At 44.2% G+C, this 23822-nt stretch overlaps 1 protein-coding gene across 7 annotated transcripts in view; it reads left to right on the top strand.

The window, feature by feature from the left end:
• Positions 1-23822, top strand: part of CADPS2 (calcium dependent secretion activator 2) — a 1645358-nt gene that overhangs the window by 1505565 nt on the left and 115971 nt on the right. The window lies entirely within an intron of this gene.

The raw sequence follows: 23822 nt of genomic DNA, 5'->3' as shown, positions 1-23822 counted from the left end.
AGCACAGACACTGCCCACCTCCCTTGGGGCTCTGCAGGCAACACAGACACTGCCCACTTCGCCTGAGGCTCTGCACCCAGCACAGACACTGCCTACCTCCCCTGGGGATCTGCACCCAGCACTGATACTGCCCACCTCCCTGGGGGCTCTTCAGGCAACACAGACACTGCCCACCTCCCCTGAGGCTTTGCACCCAGCACAGACACTGCCCACCTCCCCTGGGACTCTGCACCCAGCACAGACACTGCCCACCTGCCTTGCTGCAATGGATGGAGCCCACCCAGAGTCTGCCCACCCCTCCTTGGCTCTGCAGCAAACGCAGCCACTGCCCACCTGCCCTGCTGCAATGGAGCCCACCCAGAGTCTGCCCACCTCTCCTTGGCTCTGCAGCGAACACAGCCACTGCCATCCTGCCCTGCTGCAATGGAGCCCACCCAGAGTCTGCCCACCTCTCCTTGGCTCTGCAGCCAGCACAGACAGGGCCAGATCCCCACATACTGCTGTGTGTGAGGGGCCCTCGGTTCTGAAGCAAAGAGCTTTGCCACCACCACTGACCCCCCACGGCATCCATGCCACCTGTCCATAAGGGGCGGATTCAGTGTCTGCCCTTTCACCCCACGCCCTGGCCGAGCCCACGGTATACCCTGCTCTTGAGAAACATCATTAACTGTGACAGACCCGCCAGTTTAAACATTGAGCCCCTCTACCCTAAGTGGTCTTTCTTTAGTCTTTGAATGAATGTTGCGCGCGCCCCGTTGCGCTGGCTGCATCAACGAAGTTGTTGTCACGAGTACTCCTCCTTTCACTTATTAAATGTGTGAAATATACAGAAGGCCCAAATTAGTTTACTTTTAACGTGGAACCCATGGGCAGGATGTACTGCCCTGCAATATTTCAGTTTTGAAAGTTATCATAGCGAAGTGGTTCTTTTCTGAGAACCTTTCTCGACTGTGCGCGTGTCACAGGCACAGCAGCAGACACTGCACTCTCCCACACGGAGACAAATAGCTGCAAAGACTGGAGCCTTCTGGTAGCAGTCGAATGATGAGGTGATTGAGGGAGGCTAAGAAGCCAAAGAACAGGCAGGGAGGTGAGGCTGAGCAGCATAAGACACACTATGTTTGTTTTACTGTTATTGCCGGCCGGGCCCCACCATGATGCCCTCCCTGATTCCAATCCAAATGATCTGATAATTCTGATTACCACCCCGCCACCCACTGAGACTCCGACGGTCCTCGCCATCACCCACGGACACTCCCCTGCTACTACTAGGCTCGGCCTCAGACGCAGACTCACCTGATCTGAGGGCTGGGCCTGGCCTGCAGCTTCAGAGTGAGGCGCGAGCGGGACGGGCAGGCAGCAGAAGGCAGGGGCGGGCAAGGCAAGGCTAGCCAGGCAGGGGCTGGGGGGCTAGTAATATGTTAATTTAAATTATGGCCCGGTGACAGACTTCGGACAGTGATTACTGCGTATGAGCGTGGCTGGGTCTCCTTGGGAATGGATGCCACACCTCAGCCTCACGCTCACTTTTAGTTGCGCGCGCTCAATGCACATGTCAGGACAAATTCAAATCAGGGCATTGGTCACCAGCCCTCCCCTACCCTGAAGAACGCGCATACGCGTCCCGGAAGCAACTGCGTGCAGTGTGCCGCGCGCACCCACCCTGACCCACCATAACCATTTAATATAAAGAGACTCAGAGGCCCTGGCCGGGGCCGGGCACCATTTATTAAGAGCCTCAGGGGCCCCGGCCGGGGCCAGTCACCATTTATTAAGAGCCTCAGAGGCCCCGGCCGGGGCACACGCGTGTGCAGCAGTTGTTGTTGCGCACCATTTCATTCATGCAGACCGGGGCAAGCCTCTGCTCATGCACTATTTAATTAGAGATAAGCTTCTGAGGCCCGCCTCCCGGCGGGGGCCCAGGCATGTATGCCTTGCGCCAGTGCTTAAGTTGTAAAATATTAGGTGCAGGTGCTCAAAAATATTTTTAGGAGGAGACTTCCACTTCCCCCGGCTCTACCTACTTTCTCCACTGACTGACGAAATACAACACTTTCCCAAGTAGACAAAACTAACTATGTTGAAACTGTGACAGACATCACGGACTCTTTCAGAGCTGGTATTAGCACAAGTGATGCCAAATGCAACAAACTTTTTGGTTCCCCCCCCCCCACCCTCCCCTCCAATGACCTCCTTCTCCATGGATTCCCTTACTACCACTCTCCAACTGTGCCCCTTATCTCTCCATAGTTCCTCTCTCACAAACATTTCACTTGTTTTTAGAGTGCTGCTCATACCAGTGCAGGGTGTCAGAGCACTTTATACCACAGACACATTGAACAGAAACAATGAATCACCCTAGGAAATGTTAAATAAACAATAAGGATTACAAGGTGTAGATCACGTCATCCATACTGGTAGGCCTTATATTGTAAAAGTGGTCTGGAAAAGCACTCAGGATTTAAAATCTGCCACAGTAATTTGGGTTGTCTTTACTAATAAGAATGCATTTCTACCCAAACTAACTAATAACAGTTATTAGACCACTGTGTGGATTACGATTGTAATTATGAATTGCAAGTTACCAAAGGGTATCTGTGTCAAAAGCACTAACCCACTGAACTATTCACATAAAATACAGTTTTGTCATATACAAAATACACATTCTTTGCAGCATACATGTAAACCCTCTGTGCTACTGGTGAGTTAAAACTTGCACTAAACAAAACTCTGATCCCTCTGCAGCAGCAACATTAATCACCACGTCATCTTTGACTTACCAAGGAGTCACTGACAGCGGTGGGTAAATAATGCCTGCTGACCGAGACCGCCCTCATCACCGCCACAGACGACATCAGGATCCTACTGGACAACGGCGAGACGGCGGCCCTCATCCTTCTGGACCTCTCCGCCTTCGACACCGTCTGCCACCGCACACTACGCACACGACTCCACAACGTAGGGATCCGAGACAAGGCCCTGGACTGGACCTCCTCCTTCCTCTCCGGCAAAACCCAGAGAGTCCGCCTCCCCCCGTTCCGATCCGAAGCCTCCGAGATCATCTGCGGCGCCCCGCAGGGATCCTCCTTCAGCCCGACGCTGTTTTCAACGTCTACATGGCGCCTCTCGCACGCATCACCCGACATCACGACCTCAACATAATCTCCTATGCCGACGACACGCAACTGATCCTCTCCCTCACCAAGGACCCCCTCACCGCCAAATCCAACCTCCACCAGGGAATGAAGGCTGTCTCCGACTGGATGGAGGATAGCCGCCTTAAGCTGAACACAGACAAGACGGAGATCCTCATCCTCGGGCCCAACCCCTCAGCATGGGACGACTCCTGGTGGCCCGCATTGCTGGGGACACCCCCCGCACCTACCAACCACGCACGCAACCTGGGAGTCATCCTCGACACGAAACTCACCATGACCAAACAAGTCAACGCTGTCTCCTCCACCTGCTTCACCACCCTCCGTATGCTCCGCAAGATCTACAGATGGATCCCAACAGACCAAAGGAAAACAGTCACCCAGGCCCTAGTCAGCAGCAGACTCAACTATGGAAACGCCCTCTATGCCGGAGCCCCGACCAAGCTCATCAACAGACTGCAAAGAATCCAGAATGCCTCTGCATGCCTGATCCTGGACGTCCCGTGCCGCGACCACATCACCCCCCACCTGAGGAACCTGCACTGGCTCCCCGTTGACAAAAGAATCTCCTTCAAGCTCCTGATCCACGCACACAAGGCACTCCACAAGACCAGCCCAGCCTATCTCAACAGTCGACTCTCCTTCCACGTACCCAACAGGAAACTCCGCTCCGCAGACCTCTCCCTGGGTACCGTCCCACGCATCCATAGAACCACAGCCGGAGGTAGATCCTTCTCCCACCGCGCCGCCAAGACCTGGAACACCCTCCCCCTCAACCTACGACAAACCGAAGACCTTCTAACCTTCAGGAGACGACTCAAGACCTGGCTGTTCGAACAGTAGCAACAGCACCCCACCCACTCCCCACCCTCAGCACCTTGAAACCCTTGCGGGTAAGTAGTGCGCTTTACAAATTATTTGATTGATTGATTGATTGATTGATTGGTTGATTGATGGTCGATGTAGCTGTAGTCTGTGGAGTCACTGACCGTGACTGGCATAGCCCCCAGCAACCCTTCAAGAGCAGGAGAGGGCATCACATCAAGAAGATCACGGATGTTCCCTACTTTAATTACTCCGGTGGCAGTAGCAATTCCTTGTGGCTCAGGCTGGCTGCGCTAGGAATCTGTAATGATATCATCCTGCTTCAATCAACAGGAGTTGGCGTTTAGTGTAGGAAAACGGAAAGTAGCGCAAAATCCACGTGAGCTTGGCCTGGCCTGCGCAGAGCAGATTCTGTCTCCGCCTCCAGGTGAGAATGCACCGGATCCACTTGTCCTAGAGGCTGAGGTCGGTCCTCAACACGGCAGTTTGGTCTTTTATATCCGTTTGCCATTTCGAAAACAATATGTCAAAGACACACTTCAAATCCCATGAAGCCATCACCTTCACCTGTGATCTCCGAGGCAGCTAAATCAAACTGATGGATGCACAGCAGCGCTTTTCTTATTTAATTGTGTGCAGGCCGCACTTGCGCACCATTTCATTTATTAAAGGTGCCGTGCGCCTGCGCACCGTGCACCACCATTCAATTCATGATGAAGTAAGCAAGGGGGCCCCTGGAGCGCGAGGGCCCCCCCCCCCCCCGCACCGCGAGGGCTGCGGGAGCCTGTGTTACACCCCTGTTCCTCCATTGGTTCAGTGGTGATTGAAAATGCATTTCCTACAGTGATTCATCTTCCTTGCAAGATTTCTGACTCAATAGAGTTCGTTATGCAACTACAGCTTTGTGTTTTTCACAATAAATATATCTCCATTGATCTAAATTGCTGATTAAAATACCAATGAAACAGAAATAGGGGTAGAGCCAATGCATGTCAGTAGTGTGACGAGCTCATTGATGCAGCTGAAAAGAAAGTACAACTGCAAAAGTGATTGTGCTTTTACTGTGGAAAGAAGGGACAGTCTATGAGGAAATGTAGACTTCACAGAGAATATTTCCAATTGGTTGAGATGAAATATATTGTTCATCCTTAATCTGATCAAACCATTTGTTATTGAAGATAAATTAAGCAACATTTCTTCTGCAATGGTTGCTTCTGCCTTGGGTGGTTCATGATCAGTATTTTAAAACTTGCAATCAAGATGGATATTTAACCCTTTCAGTCTGTTTTGATACAGACAGCATCTTTTGATGTATTCCCAGAGATTACCATGTTTGGCATTGCGTAATCTCTTCATTCATTTAAAGACTCACGCCATGCATTTAGGCCCTGTTGAATGTTTACCATAAATCTGTTTTCCTTCAAAAACACATCAAAAATGTGTTCCCAGAAGAGTGATCGAGGACATTTTGAATGTTGGAGTTGCTGAAGGATAAAATCCGATAGAATATCAAGATTTTGAAGATGCAATAACTCTCACGCAAGCAAGTTGCTACCACACATGGAATATGATAGATAAATACCTCTGATATTGAAGGAAATATCCAATATGACAAAGCTATGCTTTGACCTACAAAGAGCAAGAAGGCCTGAAAAACAATATTATACCCACTTTTCACAAAAAAAAAAATCATTAGCACTTCATAAAGAAATGAAGGTAAAAACAGAATTTAGGTCCTTTGCATACATTTTTATAGTGCTAGACATTATACGACGGATCACCTTGTTGTTTTACCAGGTGTGATTTTTATTTTTATTTAGCAAGGCCCGCATTATGCTGCATCTTGTGTTTACTTTGAAACAACTTGTAGTAGACAGACATTTGAGGGATGATCAATAAGCTTAATTATTAAATTGAGGGTTTAAAAGTAAGACAGAACTCACTATATTTTCAAAAACACAAATTATGGAACAAATTGACTAGAACAGTTTCGCAATTCAGAACTTCCAACCTTAGAAGTATTCTTTTGAGCAACATTTGCTTAATACGTCATTTTTATTTATGGGGGAATAACTTGCATTTTATTTTAGTCTGGTCAATGAATAAAAAAATAATGAAAATACTACCAAATAAACAACATTGAGACACCAAAGGGATGTTTATTATAAATAGTTGTTTGTTTCAGTCAGTTAGACCATTAAACACAATATAAAAACAATGCAATGTGCAAACAAACAGTACAGTACAATACTCAGCAAAGAAGAAGAAACTAGATACAGTTACTATCAGATAAGTTCCTGCAGCAAGCCATTAGAGCACCACACAAACATTACAAAAGACCATTGAAAACGACAATAATTAAAATCAAATATTAAAACATCAAATTTTCAAAATAGTAACACCGTACTGAATGCTAAGATATTAGTTACAAGGATAAAAATAGCATTAAAGACAAGACTACAACTGAACCTTTTAAAGAAGAGAATGTGGGCAAAATTATATGGATTTTTATGGGTCACTAGATCTCAACAGGTGGATCTCAAAGGAAGTTTATTATCACTCAGCAAGTATTGGATTAAGAGAGAAATGTTTTGATGCTTATTCAAATATAAACACTATGAGACAGTCTTTTGAATTTTTCAACATGCAGCGCTAGTGGAATTGCTTTCTCTATGGATTATACATGCATCTGATTTTCATTTAAATTTGGGATAAAGTATGATAAACAGCACCTGTGGAAAGAAATTATTTTATTATAAATGTATCTGGGGCTGATTTATATTTGTGTAAAGGCTGATATACTTGTAGGTACTAAAGCTCACCAGTGGTAGAAAGGAAACTAATCAGATCCCTCGAACTGACCAGGGTCATTGTCAAGATAACAATTCCTATACAAGGAAAGACGATATATGTTGACAGAACAATGGATTTATCTAGTTCTACCACAGATCAAGAAGTAAAGTTTAAGTCTGACACATGAGCATACTACTTGCATGTGAATGCGGACACTGGATGAGAGCGGATGCTGTGAAAATGTGGACGAGGTCAGATGGTGAGAGAGCCTATTGGGCAAACTATGTGAATAGAGGTGAGTGTGTACATCATAGATGAGTGAGTGGATGAGGCCAAAGGTTGCTTGGGGTAAACAGTTGATGGGGGAGCAAGAGACAGGGTGGAAAAGGGAGTTGATCAGTACCAAGAGGGAAGATGGGATGACAGAGAAGAGATCAAGTATGATTTGTCAGTGAGTTGCAAACAGCAACTAACTAGGCTGCAAATGGTGCAACAAACAAGAGAACATACTTGTGTGATATATATAAAATTATTTGATCTAATATCTTTATGTTTCTACTAATCTGAATTTGGTGGTTCTTAAAAATATGATTGTGACCTAGAATATTTAGCCTGCAAACCAGAGACTATGTTTAAATGTTAGCCTGGAGACCTGCCTCAAAGACCTAACCTACCACTTGGGTTCACATTGAAGAGGAGAGTTGAAAGACATGACCTCTAAGAAACTCTGAACTTGAGGAGCTGGCATTTGCAATAATGCAAGCCCATTTCACTGGCTGTGATTGGTGAGGGATTGTTTTATCATTGCCAGTGCTAGGTCAAATAAGTCACACCACTCTTAACCTGTTGTGGAAAATGTGGTGGTGAACCCCATGAGAGACTACCAGTAAGTCCAGGACAATGAGGATGGCTGGCTGACTTAGATGCCATTCTCTGAGAATTTATTTCTGGATCCCAAGCTTGTCAGATTTGATGCCGTGCCCTGGTCTAAAACCTGATTTGTGGTCATCTCAAAGTAGGTTTTCTGGAACCATTTCTGAATTTGTTAGCAAGTTAGTCACCTTATCTTCACAATCCAAGGAGGTTTCAAATTTGACTTTAGTTAAATGTGAGGTCTGGGTCAAAGAAAGGGTTGCTCACAGAGTTGGCAAGACCACATATTTAAGCAAGGGCAAAGTATCAGCCTACTGGAATTATTTGTTGACCTGAACTGGTCATGTGGAAAGGTCTGCAGCTTTAATGGCCTTTTAAACTTGCTGCTAGTGGATAGCCTGAAGCAAGAAAGGTGTACAATGTGTAGCCGGACTGCAGTATAATTGCATATTGTTGATGTTTCTTTGGATGTTATGAATTGTGCCCATACAATAAGGAAGTTATAACCAAATTCATGCATAAATGGGATGCTTTGCAAGATACACTCGGTTTGGTGGTTTGTAAATTTGGAAGAAGCATATGGTGGCACTTTCTGATTTTCTATAGTTCCACTGTAGTAAACTCTTTTGGCACCCAGAATGGCTGGTTTTTAGGGCAAATTGATGCACAATCAAGCTAGACTGTCTTCTGAAATGATTTTTCTCCAGCAGTGCTAATGTTGCAAGCATTCATTCTGATGTTAGTTAGATTAATGACTATGTAGAAATGGAAACACCTGATGGGCGTCTGAATGAATTTGATTTGACTTATACGGTTCAGATACACATTGAATGAGATGTTGAACAAACAATTTCAATGCTTTTCTGTACTCTCTTGACAGATTTCTCGAAATAACACTAGGGGAAGAAGATTACCCCCTCACAAAAAACACATATGTAAGGATCCATCGCCAGTGGAAGTTATAGTAGGAGTTTTTTCTTCGCTAGTGGCCCAGCTGCTTATGGACTGGTATGCCCCAAAGTGGGCACTACAGCTAGCCCCTGCTTTATATATAAACCAAGTGAGCTTGGATAAAAGGTGCAACATCGCATGCAAAGCCTTTAAGAGATAACCTACGAGTTCAAAGATAATATCCAACAAAGTAAGAGGTGCAACAACGTCTTAAATTAACACAGATACAAGATGCTGCCCAGAAACTCCTAAAGCCCCCTCCCACCTCAAAAGAAAATTATTGGAGATAAGAATGTGAAGAGACCCATACATTTGGGGAGGGCAGATACAAAGACTGATTCTAGGAAAGGACATGCCAGTGTCCATTAACTGGCTGCAGGCCTGACAGCTTCTAAGATATGCAGGGATAGTTATATGGCTTGGTATAAATTTGGTAAGGTGATTGCAGATGGCTCAGCCTATGAAAATACCATGAGGCTGATAACAAATGTATATAGATATTCTGTATGAGCCTACTTCATCATAGAGAAGAGTGAGAGAAATCGGTCAGTTCTCCTTTTCCTCCCGGGGGTGTGACATGCGTTGTCTCCTTGGGGCTTACAGAATCTAGCCGGATGGTCCCCCTCCTAAATTGTGAGGATCACACCAGTATGACATCATTCATTTGAAATTTACTAATGTAAAGACTAATTATGATTCAAAACCTTTAAAAAGAAATTCCGGTTAGCTATGGTACCATCTTACCCCAAATTCATGCTCTTCAGACATGCCATATAGCCAAAATATCCCTGTTTTCAGTAATCTATGTGCAAGGCTATGCCCAGGGCCAGCTCTAGGGTGGTGCGACCAGTGCCGCCACACCGGGTGCTGGCTTCCTGGGGGCGCCGTGTTTACAAGTTTGATGTTTTTAAAGCACTTGCTGCCACGTTCTTTATCTCCAGCAATTACCGGGCATCAAAAAAAATGTTAAGATAACTCCTGTGATTAATGTTCTTACTAGACAGAGATCGGAGTTTAGTATAGTTGCAGTTTTGACTCATGTGAAGGTAGCGCAGAGGGTTAATATGCCCTTCTGCAAAGAACGTGTACCATGTAGATTTCAGATTTCATATAATTTAAATAGGTCAATAGACATCCATTTGTTACTAGCAATGTATAACTTAAAGTCTTAATATAAAATAGTGAGCTATTAACTTTCATGATAGAACTGCATAGACACTGCAAGGTGCACATTAGAAAATAGATTAATGTTGCAAAAAGAGTTCCTTTGGGTAGAAATCAATTCTTATTATTAAAGAAAACTCCCAACTATGTTGTTTCTTTTTCAACTCAGAGTTTGTGCTTCTCCACACCAAGCACTCCTAAACTATACTGCCCACCAGTACGGATGACATGTGACTCCTACACCTTGTAGTCCTCTGGCTGATGTAACAATTCCTATACACGAATTCACACACATATGATTGATTGTCTCTGTGTAATGTGTGTGTGATGCAAAGTGCTCCGACATCCTTTACTGGTATGAGTGAAGCTATATAACTAATTCAATGCATCTGAGAGAGAGTGGTTATGGAGACCCGGTCACTGTTAAAGGGTTCTAGTGAGAGATACCCCTGGTGGAGGTTGGCTATGCCAATAGCTTGTGCCTACGCCCTGTAATTTTTGTTTCTTGGACATGTCCACATAGGACAGATCTTGTCAGTGTCTAAAACAGATCTCCAAAATCATTTATTGATTTCTGCCAGCTACCCGTTGCATCTTCGTGGCTCTCCCAAATTCGGGATGCTGGAGACGGTCGCATTTCTTTAACAGATTTGTCCTAGTATTCTCCTCTTCCTGACTGAATGGTACCTTCACCGCTTAAACATTTTCCAGACATTTTTCTTTTTTACCTGCACTCATCCATCATTCAATTATTACGGAAATTCCAGTGGGGGGAGTCATAGAATGATTAGTTTATTCTAGGACTGGTTATTGTACTTGTCATGTTCAGCTGTTGAAGTTATCCCGAGGGTGCTCCAGCAGGTAAGATGTTACTTTGTCTGGGGTGCTGAAATCCTCACACCTTTCCTGGCCAATGAGCTCAGTCCTCGAGACCCTGATACCAGAAGACCCGTATTTGCAAAATGCTGTTAATAATGAGTAATGGCGCTTCCATGATTGACCAGGGCTTTTTGCTATTGGAGAGAAATATTTCATATTTAATGAAAAACCATTAAAATATGGAATGCTAACAGATTGTATGCACAGTTAAACTGGTTTCAAATATTGCCATGTGCCGCATTCTAATTTACTATTATTTGTATGCTAGTTTCCATGATAATAAAACGTGCACAGCTGTTAAAAAGAAGATTATCTTTCCACCGTAATAATTTGCCCATTCTACTGTAATTTTTCCCGACGACCCCGCGTGACAGATATATCACCAGTATGCTTGCACACTGCTTCCAGGAGGTGAATTAGTCTGAGAGCTGCTCTGTTTACTCCAATATCTGATATAAATAATTCTCCATTGATATGAGTGAGCGCTAGAGATTTGCTAGAATATATATATTTTCCTTTCAACGTGCCCGCACCTTTCCTACCGTGCAAGTAAGTGATTGTGTATTGCGCGACAAAATGTAACCTTTTCATGTTTCGTATTACATTTGGAAAACTGTATTCGGGAATATTACTTCGGTTTAGAAGTTGTACAAGTAAATTCTAGTCGTTTCTGCATTTAAAAAAAAAAAAATTATATTGGTTTGTTTCATCTAACGTAGAATATTTTAATGAATAAAATGTTCAAATGTACATAAACAGCCCCAATTATCTAAGGTCGACACAGTTAGAATTCACTGTTTATGTCAGTGCTGCAGGCTCAGCGTGGGTGAAAAGCTTGAAAATAAGTTTCCAGCCAACGCTAATTTTTGCAGATACTATTATCCCTCGTAGGCTTCTGAAATGTTTTGTGTTTAAAGTATGCAATACATATATTAGCAATTAAATGACTACAAAGATTATATATGCGGCTATTTAGAGGAGTGCACGTATTTGTCTTCCAGAGAGGCTCCGGCTAAAGAGGCGGGAGGAGTATCATAGTAAGGGTGCCATGGTCCTGATTCAGGCAAGGAAAATGGATTCCCCATCCACTGGTTGGATGGTAAAAGACAGCCAGAGTTTGGGTACAGTGGCCTCCTAACACTCGATGGCCCTAATGCCAATGCACCTGTTGCACTATTGAAAGTTACGACGCTTCAGCGACAACTGTCTAACCAAATGGTGGGCACATTTTGATTTTGGCTGGTGGTCAGTAGCAGCTGAAGTTGTCAAGATGCTGCCTTTTCGACTTCAGGCGTGCATTGGCCTGCCCTTCCGAACCATACAAGAGACCCATATTTGTTTGTTTGACTACATCCTTATACCACCTGATTAAAAGTTGTAGCCAGTTAATTATTCGAAAATACCTCAAGTATCTGGAGAAGTTAAGGTCTTCCATGATATATATATATATATATATATATATATATTCACTGAAAAAACCATAGGTTTCACACACGTTATAGTTAGGAATTAGCATTTAAAAAACCTTGCAAATTCACTGAAAAAACCATAGGTTTCACACATGTTATAGTTAGCTGGACATTTTACTGATAAAAAACCAATGAAATTCCCCCGTTATAGTTACTGTAGGCAACTATAACTCACGCAACCGCAATCCTCTGCTGATGCTAATACTGTATTTAGACAATTATTTGCCCATGTCTTCTTCCATTAAATTTTAGCTATACATATATTACAAATATTTTTTTTTCATAAAGACACATATGTCATCAGCAGAGGATTGCGGTCGCGTGAGTTATAGTTGCCTACAGTAACTATAACGGGGGAATTTCATTGGTTTTTTATCAGTAAAATGTCCAGCTAACTATAACATGTGTGAAACCTATGGTTTTTTCAGTGAATTTGCAAGGTTTTTTAAATGCTAATTCCTAACTATAACGTGTGTGAAACCTATGGTTTTTTCAGTGAATTTGTACGGTTTTTTAAATGCTAAGTTACTTTACGCCATTTGTGGCGTGCGCGCCCACTTAACGCAGTTCGTTCCGTGCGCGCACGGTGCGCTTCGCGCACCGTGCGCGCACAGTGATCACGCACGTTACGCTACATGGGCCATGAACGCACGATGCGCTTCGCGCACCGTGCGCACATGGAGGACATATGATGAGCATCGCTGTGATAGGTAAAATATATGTTAGGTTTATCTGTAATAAGCCATGCTCAAAAGGTACCCTACGGGTACGTTTTGCACACGGGGTGGGGAGAATGTGGATATATTTTTTTTTTTATTATTATTTCTTACCGTACGCGTACGGTAAGCGTAATCGGCGAAATTTTCGAAAAAATTAAAATTCACTTGGGGGATCGTTGGGGACTCCCTGGACATGGCTAGGTGCTTGGGAGCTGTCTAAACAGCCCCTTTACATGTTTTGGGACTTTGTTTTTGAATCCCCAGTCAGAGTGCGAGAGAGAAAATGGCGGCCGCCGCTTCCTGGTTTCGACCGATTCGAATGTTTACTAAGATCTAAGGGCCAATCAGAATCGCGCTCGCGCACGTCACCGTACGCGTACGGTAAGCGCACCGTAAGCGCACCGTAAGCTGGCTCAGATATATATATTGATTTAAAGGCTATTTTCTCAGAATCTACTGAACAGATTTACACCAAACCTACAAAAGGCACTTCCTTGACCTGAGGACTACCTCTCTGCCAAATTTCATTAAATTCTGTTCAGCCGTTCGGGCTGTAGCTCTGTCTAAAGGTCCTATGGAAAAATGCATGGGAAAAACGCGTTTTGGGACCCCCCTTTTATCTCAGCCCCCGCTTGACGAATCCCCCCGAGACTTTCAGGGTAGGAGCGGAGCGTAACGCCCCACCTATTTTGAAAAATTCGCGAGGATTCGTCTACGGGCGCCAAAGTTATTCAAAATAGAATGTTGCGGATTTCCTATGGAAACGTGGTCCTAACTATAACTATCTACTGGCGACCGCCAGTAGATAATATATATATGCACCACCCCGCAACGTTACGGGGGCCACCTGACATGGTAACCATCATGTCAGTAATGTGGGCCAGCAGCGGCAAACAGGATTGAGGACGAGTCCACTTGCAGGGTCCATACAGGACAAGATTTGTGTGCTATCCGGACCATATTTCCCACAATGCACAGTCTCATTCGAGCTTCCCATTGGTGGGAGTGCAATATGAAAATGGCGAAGTAGGTTCAGCGCTTGCACACACCGTCTCCGTTAAAGCCTCTGAAGAGAAGCATATGGAGCTTCGAAACGCGTCAGGCAATTCCACTACGGAGCGGCTCCTACAAGCGGATCCTCGTCCATGCCTATCATAAACAAAGCTGCTGATCGAGTGCTGCTCACCAGGTGGACAACCTTTGGAGCAGAATATAACACGCGGCCGTCCTGCCGCGGAGCTTGCACCACCCCGCAACGTTACGGGGGCCACCTGACATGGTAACCATCATGTCAGTAATGTGGGCCAGCAGCGGCAAACAGGATTGAGGACGAGTCCACTTGCAGGGTCCATACAGGACAAGATTTGTGTGCTATCCGGACCATATTTCCCACAATGCACAGTCTCATTCGAGCTTCCCATTGGTGGGAGTGCAATATGAAAATGGCGAAGTAGGTTCAGCGCTTGCACACACCGTCTCCGTTAAAGCCTCTGAAGAGAAGCATATGGAGCTTCGAAACGCGTCAGGCAATTCCACTACGGAGCGGCTCCTACAAGCGGATCCTCGTCCATGCCTATCGTAAACAAAGCTGCTGATCGAGTGCTGCTCACCAGGTGGACAACCTTTGGAGCAGAATATATATATATATATATATATATATATATTACCTACTGGCGGTCGCCAGTAGGTCGTTATAGTTAGGACCCTCTTACCATAGGAAATCCGCAACATTCTATTTTGAATAACTTTGGCGCCGGTCGACGAATCCTCGCGAAATTTTCAAAATAGGTGGGGCGTTGAGCTCCGCTCCTACCCTGAAAGTCTCGGGGGGATTCGTCAAGCGGGGGCTGAGATAAAAGGGGGGTCCCAAAACGCGTTTTTCCCATGCATTTTTCCATAGGACCTTTAGACAGAGCTACAGCCCGAACGGCTGAACAGAATTAAATGAAATTTGGCAGAGAGGTAGTCCTCAGGTCAAGGAAGTGCCTTTTGTAGGTTTGGTGTAAATCTGTTCAGTAGATTCTGAGAAAATAGCCTTTAAATCAATATATATATCTGAGCCAGCTTACGGTGCGCTTACGGTGCGCTTACCGTACGCGTACGGTGACGTGCGCGAGCGCGATTCTGATTGGCTCTTAGATCTTAGTAAAAGTTCTAAAAGTAATAAAGAATACATTTCACAACGATGCGCATAATATGTCCCCCATGTGCGCACGGTGCGCGAAGGGCATCGTGCGAACATGGCCCATCCCGCATAACGTGGGTACGCGGTGCGCGCAGCGCACCGCGTGACCACCGTGCGTGCACGGCACTAACTGCGTAAAGTGGGCGCGCGGTGCGCGAAGCGCACCGCGTGCTCACTGTGCGCGCACGGTGCGCGAAGCGCACCGTGCGCGCACGGAACGAACTGGGTTAACTGGGCGCGCACGCCACGAATGGCGTAAAGTAACTTAGCATTTAAAAAAACGTACAAATTCACTGAAAAAACCATAGGTTTCACACACGTTATAGTTAGGAATTAGCATTTAAAAAACCTTGCAAATTCACTGTAAAAACCATAGGTTTCACACATGTTATAGTTAGCTGTACATTTCACTCGTAAAAAACCAATGAAATTCCCCCGTTATAGTTAGTGCAGGCAACTATAACTCACGCGACCGCAATCTTCTGCTGATGACATATGTGTCTTTATGAAAAAAAATATTTGTAATATATGTATAGCTAAAATTTAATGGAAGAAGACATGGGCAAATAAGTGTCTAAATACAGTATTAGCATCAGCAGAGGATAGCGGTCGCGTGAGTTATAGTTGCCTGCACTAACTATAACGGGGGAATTTCATTGGTTTTTTACGAGTGAAATGTACAGCTAACTATAACATGTGTGAAACCTATGGTTTTTACAGTGAATTTGCAAGGTTTTTTAAATGCGAATTCCTAACTATAACGTGTGTGAAACCTATGGTTTTTTCAGTGAATATATATATATATATATATATATATATTCACCTAAAAAACCATAGGTTTCACACATGTTATAGTTAGGTGGACATTTCACTCGTAAAAAACCAATGAAATTCCCCGGTTATAGTTAGTTCAGATAACTATAACTCGCGCGACCGCCACTCTATCACAAGGATGATGTCATCAGTGATGTCATGAGTGATGCCACTGACCATGTCATGAGTGATGTAATATGTGACGTCATGAGCAGTGGATTGCGGGCGCGCGAGTTATAGTTATCTGAACTAACTATAACGGGGGAATTTCATTGGTTTTTTACGAGTGAAATGTCCACCTAACTATAACATGTGTGAAACCTATGGTTTTTTAAGTGAACATATATATATATTCACTGAAAAAACCATAGGTTTCAGGGGTGTTATAGTTAGCTGGACTTTTCACTTGTACAAAACCATTGAAATTCCCCCGTTATAGTTAGTTCAGCTAACTATAACTCGCGCGCCCGCAATGCACTGCTGATGACGTCACATATTACATCACTCATGACATGGTCAGTGACATCACTCATGACATCACTGATGACACCTCTCAAATGACAAATCCTTGTGATAGAGTGGCAGACCTCCTCTCACCCTAATATAACCTTTGATACACACATTCAAAAATAGAGACTAAAATTTTCAAAACAATGGACATACCAATACCAGTTACAACAACCTCTTCAGTAATTCTAAGATCCACATACACATCCACTCATTCACCAACAGTCCTATACAGTCACTCATACATGTACTCACTCATCATATGTATTCATACACCTATACATCCTGTTACACAATGCCACTCATCCATAGAGTTACTCACACACATAGTCACTCATGCTAATAAAGAATCAAACATATATTTACTTGCATATACAGTTATACACACACCACCACACTTACTTCTACGGAAACTTACACATACTTAGTCTTTTAAACAATCACTTATAGAAACACATACTTATTCATACAGGAACTCTTTCAATCTCTCACTCTCACGTATACTCACTTATATACAACAATAGTCACATATACTAGTTTAAAACATATGTAGTTACTCATAAAGACACTATTGAGACAGTCATTCACTCACTAACACACCCATACAGACACTCATCCACCCATACAGTCCTGCACACATGCTGTCTTCAACACATACAAACAGTGAGTCACTCATTCATGCACCTATGCACTACGTAATACCCCCCACCGAACCATGCAGACACTCAGACTGATACTCAAAAAACCAACTAATAACCTATATAGACACCCATGTAGCTACTCACCAACCCATGCAGCCACTTATACACAAAGTGAGAGACTGATACAGATATTTACATATTTAAACATTACTCACTAAGCCATGTATTCACTATGATACACTTAATCAGTCAGTTACACAATCAATTTTTCAAAAACAAATCATCCATTTAGACACTTATATACCCATATATTCTTCCATCGACCTTGAGATATACATATATAAAACATATTTAATTTTCAGAAAAACAGACATTCACTGGATGATGTCATCAGTGATGTCATCAGTGATGTCATGAGTGATGTCACTGACCATGTCATGAGTGATGTAATATGTGACGTCGTCAGCAGTGCATTGCGGGCGCGCGAGTTATAGTTAGCTGAACTAACTATAACGGGGGAATTTCAATGGTTTTGTACAAGTGAAAAGTCCAGCTAACTATAACACCCCTGAAACCTATGTTTTTTTCAGTGAATTTCTGAGGTTTTTTAAATGCTAATTTCTAACTATAACGTGCCTGAAACCTATGGTTTTTTCTGTGAATTTCAAAGGTTTTTTAAATGCTAATTTCTAACTATGCCTACAGAGATAGGACATGTGAAGAAATAAGAAAAAATGCACAGAAAGAAAAAAAAGAAGTGCAGAAAGAAGCAACAGAAGTCCTCAAAGACGAAGAAAACTTCAGGAAGAAGGATAACGTGCAGAAGGAACAAAAAGAAGAGCAGAAAGAATCCTTGTTGCAAAATCATCCTGTACCCTCAACTTTTTCAGACGGATACTGGTGGTAACTGAGTCTGACTAACCAGTCCTAGAGCCAGTGCTATGTTAAAAGACACTTAGAATACAGTGAAAACACCTACATACACTAGGGAAAATTATGCGTTGGGGTCCCCCTGTGATTAGCATGACCTCCTCTGTAAGCCCCTAGTATATAATAGGGCAGGGGGATTAAAACTACCTCTTAAAACAGGCCAAAGGGCTTTTTTGCACATGTTAACTCAGGCCCCGTCCCCTCTCTTCACCACTGTGTAAACACGCCCTGTGTCCGTTTTTAGTTGGGAGATTAAGTTCATTTGAATCCTGAGGGTCCCTAGGGTCCAACTAGCCCACTAGGTACCTCCAGTAAGTGCCACAGAGCTACATTGCAGAGAGGTGTAAAAAGTGGCACAGCCTGGACCACCTCTCTGCAATGCAGCTCAGTGGCGCTTACTGGAAGCACTTGGTGGGCTAGTTAGCCCCCAGGGGCCCTCAGTATTGAAGGGAAATTATATCCCCAATTTAAAACGTGCCATAGTGTGTGTTTGCACACGTCACCTCAGGCCCCGTCCCCTCCCTTCACCACTGTGTAAACGCGCCCTGTGGCTGTTCTAAGTTGAGAGATTAAGTCCCCTTGAATCCTAAGGGTCCCTAGGGTCAAACTAAACCACTAGGTACCTCCAGTAAGCGCCACAGAGCTGCGTTGCAGAGAGGTGTGAAAAGGGGCTTGGCCTCAGAACACCTGTCTGCAGCGCAGCTCCCTGGCGCATACTGGAGATGCCTGTTGGGCTAGTTGGCCCTCAGGGACCCTCAGTATTGAAGAGGAATTAATTCCCCAACTTACAACTCGCCAGGGGGCGCGTTTGCAGAGTGCTGCAAGGAGGGGGCGTGGCCTCCGGCACGATGCCAGTCTTTTATTTATTTTAATTTTTTAAGAAGGGGGGCTGTGTGGTTCCCCTTCTTATTCTAATTTATTGGCCCTGATGACCCCATCCCCCAGGACCTGTCTCCTAATTATATTTTTTTGACCCCAATCCCCAGGGCCGGCCACTGTTCTTTATTATTTTAAAAAAATATATATTTATAGACACACCTAGGACATGCTGGACAAACCGTACGTACCTATCACCATGACGATTTGAGTGATATTCATTAAAAGGCGACTATGCATACAATGAATCCACGTGGAATGTATTTACACCACTAGTGAAGCTCTGACATGTCTGATGCCCTACCGTGCCTAATTCCGGTAGACACCCTTGTCGTTTATTTATACAAACATGGGTAGCTATTGACGGGCACATTTAATACACATGCACACCAAGCCATTCAAAGGGGATTCGACAAAAATTCGACCAAAACTATGTAAGAACCCCCCCTCACGGTTAATAAAACACACATCCACTGCCGGATGTGTAATACTTTTTATTTTACTCTCTGGAAAGGGGACGAACATCACTTGAGAGTCACAGCGCGCTCCTGGCAGAGCCCAATGCTGTGTTACACCCACCATTGCCTGCCGAGTGCCACACACCTCTGTGTTGTATTCCACCAGCTAGTGCATATGCTATGACACTCTCTAGCCCATGTGCACTGTAACACCACCCCGTGAATATGTCATGCCACACTTGTTTTCGCACGGGTCATATTGCCCCATCTAACGTGCCTTCCTCGATGCCTATGTTATAACGCACAGTGCTATGCCATACATATTACAATCTGGGATCCATATCTTTGTCACAGTGCATATGCAATGTTACACTCCCCAGCACATATTTTATATTACAACTTTAGAGACTAGTTAGGTTAAACAACACTGCCCTGTGCATATTACACTCCAAGGGGCACATCGCATAGCACGCGCTAGTGCCTGTGCTATCTCGCGCTCTCCAATGAATCTGTCATTGCGCACAATGTATTGCATATTATATTTCACGCCCGGTTCATCTTATATCACACTTTTTGGTGCATAGTTTATACCATACACTATATCTAGTTTTCATTTTCAATCGTGCTCTCAGGACTATGTTCTATATAACACTGTGTTCACCTACCCTTTTCACAGGCATTACATTTTGCGATAGGGGTGGAGGGTCAGGGGGTGTTTCTGCCAAGTGAGCCCGGAGTCACAGTCACAAACGTCCTCTTCTTCCTGAATAAAAGTGAGATTATGCTGCATACTTGTTCATATTTTAAGTAGTTCGCACAGACACACGTTTTAAAAACAATAAAGTTCCTAATACCCACCTTCTCTGAACAGTTAGCTTGCTGCCCCATCCCCCTCCTCCCTATCCTCTGTTGTGTGAATCCATGGACTAGCCTCCTCCCTCCTGCCATGCATGGTCTGATGTGCTGCCACTGCCCTCAATTTAGTATGATGTACCAGTCCCCTCCTCCTGCCCTCCATTGCCCAATTCTATGCCCCATCATTGACCTCCTGCTTAAACTCTGTGCTTAGCTTGCTGCCACTATTCTCCTTCCCCCTGCTTTCCGATGTCTTTGTGCATGCCCCTGCTCCATCCTTTTTGCCCACCATGTTCCATGGACCTGCCACTCCTATCTACTCTGAGTGTTCTGTTGAGCTGCCACTCCCCTCCCACCTGCCTAGCATTGTCAGATGACTGTAACCTGTCCCTGCCACCTCCACCCTGCCTGTCCACATGCCATGCCCCTATCCTCTTCCTCCTGTCCTACATGGTCCATTGTACTGCCACACCCTTCTGCCCTCCCTGGCCTGTTGTGCTGCAACTGCTCCTCCTGCCTGCCCCGTGCGGTCTGTTGTGAGGCCCCTTCCCCTGAACTTTCTTGTCTGTGCACAGGTCCTGACCCTCCCTTCTATCCTCCATCGTCCTTTGTGCATGCCCCTGCACCCTCCTTCTTGCCCATCATAGCCATTGTGCTGCCACTAACCCTCCCACTTGCCATGCATGGTCTTCTGTGCTGCCATGGCCCCTCCCACCTTCCCTGTGTGGTCAGTTAGCTGCCCCTGACCCCCTCCCACCTTCCCTCCATGGTCTGTGTGTATGCCATCACAGTCTCACTGTTGCTCTTCATGGTGTGTCTTGCTTCTAGTGACCATCCTGCCTGACCTCCATGGCTATCTTGCTGCTCCTGCCCTGCCCCCTTGCCCCCAGCCCTCTGTTTACATGTGCAGGCCCCTACTCCCTCCCTCCTGGCTTGTCTGTTCCATTGTAATGCCCCTGATCCGTCCCTCCTGCCCTTTATGGTCTGTTATGCTGCAGCTTTCTCTCCTGTCTGTCCATTATGGTCAGCTAGCTACCATTGCCTCTTGCCCCTCTGTTCTCTGTTGTCCATGTGCATGGTCCTGTCCCCTCCCTCTTGCTTTCTATGGATTGTTGTGCTGCACTCCCGTCCCGCATGCCCTGTGTGGTGTATTGTGCTGCTGCAAACCCTGATGCCTGCCCTGCAGGATCAGTTTGGTGCACCTCTCCATGTCCCTCCTGTCCTCTGTTATCCAAGTCCATGTCCCTACCCCATTTCCTTCCATGATCCAATGTACCATACTTGCGAACATTTTGAACTTGGTAAGAGGGAGATTTTGAAAAAAAACTGGGGTATTGATTTTCCCCTTTGAGTTACATTGAAAAAGAGGAGATTGTAGACAGGAGACAGATCAAATAAAGCCCATTTGAGCTTAAAAACATTGGACGTTTCCTGGCTGAATCGGGTCTGTTGGCATGTATGGTTGTACTACCATTGCCTCTTCCTTCTGCCCACAATGGTCTATTACATTGCCACAGCCTCTCTTGCAAGTCCTGTAGTGTTGGTGTGTTGCCTCTGCCCCCCTTTCCACTGCCCTCCATAGTCTGTTGTGCTGCCACGGCTCTTCCTGCCTGCTCAGTGTGGTTAAATTGTTGCCTTTGCACCCTCCTACCTGCCTTCAATTTTCAGAGTCCGTGCCCCTGGCCTCTGCCTCTCAACAGTATCCTAATGAACAACTAAATTGCTAACATTCTATATTTATTACAAAAGTGTGGAACTCCTGACGTCATCTTGATGTAATCAAAACTGTAATACCTAGAGCATTTCCTTTAGAAATTACATATTTGAGAGGGTCTTATTGGCATCAAAATTATGGTTAGTGCTCTAAAAGACTAAAATAAGGACATATTTTCTGAGTTTTCAAATAGCGACAAAGCACTTTTAAATTATTTGTTATCTTTATGTTTTTTTATCCAGTTGACCACTTGATTAAATGTTGCACTTAGGGAGAGGATGTGGTGTTACTTCCAGAACTGCAGACTTTGCAACTGGGGAGCCAGGTTGGAGTTTCTGCTTCAGCTCGACATTCTGTGATTCTGGTCAAATCACTTAATCTCCCCATGTCTACAACCAAAATGAATTTGATCTTGTGTGATGTAACCAATGCTCATGTAAAGCACTCCAATACCTGACAAGTCTGCACTATATAACACTGCAAAAACACAAAATAATAAGTGTTTTGCACACTTCTGTCATTGGGCTATATTTGGGCTACATTTGGGTGATTTTGGGCTACATTTGGGCTCTTTTGTCTCCGGTGGTCATCTTGGGAGATTTATTTGTTATGAAGTTTCCTAATTTCCTCATGTACTGCAGTCTCCTCAGTAGGAAATGCTTTCAGTTTTTTACTTTGATTCCATCATGAAGGTATTCAGATATGTCACACATTTGCCATAAATTCTGAAAGTTAGCACTCTAGTTGCTCATTAGATCACTATAGTAAAACTACTGTTCACCATGGAAGTCTGCTCCTGGTATTAAAAGTGCATGTTTCAGTCTGCATGTCAGAATTTTTTAATGAAATAGAAGAGGATTTGAGAAGTCACTCAAAATGTGCCCTCATTTTCTTTCTTCAGCATTAATCATAATTTCTATGGCAAAATGAACCCCCTCATTGTGTTCCTTTTTAAATTAAATGTTTTAAGTGTTACCAGTTTATTCCAATCAAGATGGCTTCAGGTGTGCCATACTTTTGTCATAATGAAGACAGTAAGCGCTCTAGTTGTTTTTAAGAACACTCTGGGACATTCTGTCATTGGGCTATACTTGGGCTACATCTGGGTGATATTTGGGCTACATTTGGGCTCTTTTGTCTCTGGGGGCCATCTTGGGAGACTTATTTGTTATGAAGTTTCCTAATTTCCTCATTTACTGCAGTCTCCTCAGTAGGAAATACTTTCAGTTTTTTACTTTGATTCCATCAAGAAGGCATTCAGATGTGTCACACATTTGCCATAAATTCAGAATGTTAGCACACTTTTTGCTCATTAGATCACTGTAGTAAAGCTACTGCTCACCAGGGAAAACTGCTGCTGGTATTGAAAGTGCATGTTTCAGTCTGCATGTCAGAATTGTTTAATGAAATAAAAGAAGATTTCAGAAGTCAAAATGTGCCCTAGTTTTTCTTTCTGCAGCACTAATCATACTTGTTATGGAAAAATGAACCCCCTCATTTTGTTCCTTTTTAAATTAAATGTTTTAAGAGTTACCACTTTAATCCAAGCAAGATGGCTTCAGGTGTGCCATACGTTTATCATAAGTAGGACTGTTAGCGCTCTAGTTGTTCTTTGGAACACTCTGGGAAGCTGCAGTAGAACACAAAGGAATCAACTGACAGTCTCTGCCCTTGTTGGATGTACATGTTTTACTGAGAATGTCAGACTTCATTCTCACATGACTGAGAAAGATAATGTGAATTTACAGAAAATAAGCTCTCAGTTTAGCTTATAGATCACCTTCCAAACCTCTGTGGGAAAAGCATGAGAAAATATTTTTCTCTCAATCATGATATCCCAGCAGAAGGCTTTTTCACATGGTGAAATCACCTTAGAACATACCACAATTCCTAAAATGAGTATGGTACCATCAACAAATGATTTATAATGTAACTAAAGTCTTAAAACCTTCTATTAACTGCAATGCTTTTTAATGAGGTGCTATCATGTATATTGGTCCCAAGATGGCTGCCAA

The sequence above is a fragment of the Triturus cristatus genome, chromosome 4_1 (assembly GCF_964204655.1).
Source record: "Triturus cristatus chromosome 4_1, aTriCri1.1, whole genome shotgun sequence".
NCBI classification, from domain to species: Eukaryota; Metazoa; Chordata; class Amphibia; order Caudata; family Salamandridae; genus Triturus; species Triturus cristatus.
The sequence above is the reverse complement of the archived record's forward strand: the minus strand, read 5'-3'. Positions and strand labels throughout refer to the sequence as shown.